Raw genomic sequence first — 5297 nt, 5'->3', positions numbered from 1 at the left:
CTGAATGCAGAAGCTGCCCTCCGGTGGTCAGTGCGCTCTCACACGGGGGAGCTCTGCTCAGCCACAAGCTAGTCTAATGGCTGCCAGTACAGCAGTGGTGGTGGGAGCCTCTCCTGCCTCCTGAGCAGCACTAAGGATGTCTGACTGCAGTTTAGGCCTGCTCCCCGCTGGCAAGTGGACATCCCCCAAGGGCTGCCAGAGGGATGCCTGATTGGCAGCTTAGGCCCAATCCCCCATGGAGCAGGCCTAAGCCAGCGGGTGGTTATCCCCCGAGGGGTCCCAGACTGCAAGAGGGCACAGGCCAGGCAGAGGGACCTCCCCCAGAGTGCACAAATTTTTGTGCACTGAGCTTCTAGTAATATATAAAAAGCCAGGGACCATCACAACCTAAACTATTAGATGGACTACCGAACAGCAGGCTGCATGGGGTGACTAGGCCGGCAGGGGGATTAGTGAGAGACAACCAAATGACTGAACAGCAGGGTGTGTGGGGCAACCAGGACAGCAGGGGGTTGAGCTTCTAGTAATATATAAAAAGCCAGGGACCATCACAACCTAAACTATTAGATGGACTACCGAACAGCAGGCTGCATGGGGTGACTAGGCCGGCAGGGGGATTAGTGAGAGACAACCAAATGACTGAACAGCAGGCTGCGTGGGGCCGACCAGGTCAGCAGGGGGGGGCAGTAAGGGGCAACCAGGCTGGTGGGGAGATACATTTGGGGGGTACCAGGCCAGAAGGGAGGGCAGTTGGGGGTCACCAGGCTGGAAGAAAGGGGATGTTGGAGACAACCAGGCCATTAGGTTGGGGCAGTAAGGGGCGACCAGGCTGGTGAAGGTGGCAGTTGGGAGTGACCAAGCTGGCAGAGGGGGCAGTTTGGGGTGATCAGGCAGGCAGGTGAGGAGTTAGGAGCCAGCGGTCCCATATTGTAAGAGGGATGACCGACTGCCAGTTTGGACATCCCCCGAGGAGTCCCAGGTTGGAGAAGGTGCAGGCTGGGATGAGGGGACCCCCCATGCATGAATTTTGTGCACCAGGCCTCTAGTTAATAATAGGAAAGGAGCAAAGAAAAGGCCAGACATTATAGGCATGCTCCCTGCAAAACATTGTGGGGAGGGGACTGGACAAAAGGGAAGATAGACTCATGTCTAGTAAAGTTGGGGTGACACCTGGAATGTGCTTGCTGTTAATCATACCTGGGGACAGAGATTTTTGACAGAATGAGAATGGCCCTGAAAAGTTTTTTTTTCTATGGCAATATGGACCCCACACACATGGACTAATGTAACTAGCCTGATGCTGAATGGGCCCAGCTCCAACATATGAAGGAAGCTCTGGACACTGGCTCTGATGTTAGCTTTACTGAAACCCCAGCGATACTTCTATGATTGGACTAAGGGAAATGGGACTTTGGAAACTCAGGGGTATCATTCCACAAAAATAAAGCTTTATCTTATCTCATCCCCCATGGGGACCTCCAGAAATGCTCTTCCCGCAGTACCCCAAGAACCCCCCCTCCCACTAGCAATGGGGGGAGATGAGGACATTTTTCTCCTATAATAAAATAACATTCTATGATCTTCCAATTAAATATTGGCCTGTTAGTGAGCCTGTGTCCCTGGGCTCTGACTTTCCCAAGCATTTCTCCAGTTGTTTATCTTTTCCCTCACTGGCCTCTTCTCCTTTCCCTGCCTGTAGCATGCTCAGTCTAGTTCCTTGAAGGCATGGAACCCATTGACTCTGCTCCTTCCCCTATTAGGTGAGAGAACAGAGTGAGAGGATGCCCTTTGTCCACGGACACTGGCAAATTCTCTTCCCTGGACAGTGGGCTTTGTTATAGAGAAGGCTCCAGGTGTATTTCACAGTGATTGCTCTTCACTTCTCTTGCCAAAAAACACAAAGGTTGGTTTTTCTTTTTCCAAATACTCACCGTGAGAACCTGGAGCAGTTTTTTTGAGATAAAGCTCATAAAATTGTTGGGGTTCCCTTAATATTGTGGCCTCTATGATTTTCTCTCATTCTTATCCACATTCATGCTCTAAAGTTCACTGTTTTCTCTATCTTCCAAGACTAAATAACATAAAATTATCTTGTGAAAATAACCCAAAACAAGAGCTAAAACAGGATAGATAGAAATACCCTGAAAAATGTCGTTCCTGCACTGCTGGTCACATAAAATATACCCTTAAGAGGGGATTTTGAAATCAGTTATCTGATCTTCTGAAGGCAATATTGTGACCATAAGAAGATGAGAATATTAGAAGTCCATGGATTCAAGTGTTGACCGAGTTACTTAAATCATCACTTGGAAAGAGCATGGCATTAAAGGCTAACCTTTCTCAACTGAACGTAGGTCGTACAGAGCCATATGATAAGCATGGAAAATACAATCACTAGAGGAATTTGAACATTACCCTGTAAGCAATATAAAGCCTTTAAACAGTTCTTAGCAGGGATTATTCAAAGAACATATATGTATAACACATAGACACAGACACTTCCTGCACTTCCTAGGCTTGTAAGTCTATTTCTTTCACCAGATAGGGGAAGTTTTCTGTCATTATTTCTTCAAATAGGTTTTCAATACCTTGCTCTCTTAATTCTTCTGACTCCCCCATAATTTGGATGTTGGTACGCTTGAAGTTGTCCCAGAGGCTCCTTACACTATCTTCATATTTTTTTGATTCTTTTTTCTTTTTGATCTTCCAGTTGGGTGTTTTCTGCTTCCTTGTATTTCAACTCTTTGACTTGATTCTTGGGATTCTCTACTGTTGGATCTCTGTGTATTATTATTTATTTCAGTCAGTGTATGCTTAATTACTGACTGGTCCTTTTCCCTTTTTTTTTTTTTTTTGCATTTTCACTAAGATCCTTGAAGGTCTCAAAAGTTTCTCGAAGGCCTCACTAAGTTTCTCAGAGGTTTCTAGAAGATTCTTGAGTAACCTTATAACTGTGGCTTTGACTCTATATCCAGTAGTTTCCTTTCTTCCATTTCTTTAATTTGTGACACATTTCTTTGTCTCTGCATTTTGGTTGCTTCCCTGTGTTTGCTTACCTCCAGGTCAATTGGCTGTGAGGATCAGCTGTGTCTACAGTGGAAGAGCTGCTGTGCAGGAGACACCCTTATGGGGCAGGACTTGTTTCATTGGAGGTTTGGTGCTCACTGAGTCTGCCCCTTGAGTGTGTCTCTTATGGATCTAAAGAGTTATAAACTGGATGGTCTCACACTGACCACTGGGTATACCGGCTCTTGGATATCCAAAGATGTGCAAAGTCAGCCACTGCCTGGGGCCACCCAGCAGCAGCTATAGAGAGATCTGCAGATTCTGCCTCTTTTTATGGGGTTTGGAAGTGCCCACATGAAGCCAACCTGTGAAGCAAGGCAGGCTGCTGCAGTGTTGGTCTTTGCCTCCTTTAGATAGCTTTGAGGCTCCCTGACCCAGCTGCAGTTTGACAGATTTCAGGCTGAGAAAGGACAGGCCATTCATATGCAAAAGCCACTGCCCACAACTTGGGTACTACTGTAAATTGGGCGGGGGTGTGGCCTCAGGGAGTCTCCAGAGTGGAGCAAACAGCAATGGCTGCCAGTCAGTCCTGCACCGGAGAGGTTTGACGGCTGCTACATGCACCTTCATTTGGAAGAAAGTTGCCCCTGTGTTCCTGCCCCAATGGCAGTCTAGTTTCTTCCCGTATGTGTCTGGATCCCCAGAAATCTTGCCCAGCACTGGAGCTCAGAGCATGCCAGAGCTTGTATCTCCCTCCTGATTAAAAAGCGGCACACCCAGGTGGCAGCCCCTTCCACACCTCTGCACCTCCACACCTCCACACCTTCTACCAGTCTCAATGATCTTTCTTCTTTATTTTTCTAGTTGTAGTTCTTCTACTCAGCCAGGTTGCCCGCGGTTCTGGATGATAGTTGTTAAGTATTTTGGTTGTAATTTTGATATGGTTGTGGGAGGCAGCAAGTACAGGTGTTTACCTATGCTGCCATCTTGGTTCTCCTCAATTCAATTTTTAAGAAAGTTAGATATATAAAGGTTAGATATATAAATTTTAAAATTTCACTAATATTTCACAAAGTTAAAGTTAAATTTCTTGCTAACCTGAACATCTAACAAAGTAATATATTCCTTTTAAATGTATAGGATAATTTATGTATGTAACATTCTGATAAATCAAAAAAAGTGATAATCCTACAAGTCACAAATTATGCAGAAAGTCACTGTTTACATTGTACAGAAACAAGTGCTAGATAAATATTTATCAAGGAAATCTGTATTAGTTAGAAAAATATTTTCTTTTGGTCATACTGAGGTATAAAAATTTGGAAAAGGGTAAAAATGTGTTGTTTTGCACAAGATCAGTCATTATATCTAATTTTTAATGCTCAAATCACTTAATTTGAAAAATAAAGTACCTTCGTAGATTTCATAAGGCCTACTTTTATATAGGTCATTTCCTTAACTTAATGGAAATTTCTTAAAAGGTCTAATTTCATTTGCCTCCTAACTGGCATTGGGGATTGAAGGGATTTCCACTTCATTTTGTTAACAAAATATAAAAGATACATGGACAACAAAGGACTGTATTTTGTCATCAGTGAGGTGCTGTTTTTTCCATCATCAGCAAGTTATTTAGGCTCTAAATATGCCTTAGATTTTTATTAATAAACAAGCATGATGATACCTGTCATACTGTTTTGAAGATGGGAGCTAATGCATTCTCGTTGTAAGCATTCACTAAATGTTAGCAATGAGTTCTATCTAATAACTGCAAGGTCGGTAATGCTTAGACCTCTCTGGAGCCTCTAATCTGTTTCTAAGAATACACAATTCAAAGCTTAGTTAAAATTTTGAAACTATCAAAATATGTAACATAAGAAATGCCACTATATTAATTTGCTCTGCAGTTCTAAGCACACTAATAAACCAGATTTCAAATTTGCAATCCACCAATAAAAAACAAATTAGCTGATCAAATCTGGGAAATGTATTAAATTCTATTAGAATATATGCCAAATTGGATCATTGAATTACAGAACAGTGAAAAGAAACATAGAAAAAATTAAGTCCCACTTTGTCTTTCTGTGAGAGAACTTTGCAAGGAAATCTAGACACACACACACACACACACACAAAAGACAAATGAATTTGTCTACAAACAAGAAATATCTTTTATATATGCTCTCAGCACGAGGAAGGAGAAGCCTAGCAGTGGAGGTCAGACTTTGGAGATTAGGTAAGCCACATGAGAATTACAATTCAAAAGATAGATAATATTTTGAATAAAACATTGA

The sequence above is a fragment of the Myotis davidii genome, unplaced genomic scaffold (assembly GCF_000327345.1).
Source record: "Myotis davidii unplaced genomic scaffold, ASM32734v1 scaffold518, whole genome shotgun sequence".
Lineage (NCBI taxonomy): Eukaryota > Metazoa > Chordata > Mammalia > Chiroptera > Vespertilionidae > Myotis > Myotis davidii.
Note: the sequence above shows the minus strand (reverse complement) of the source record.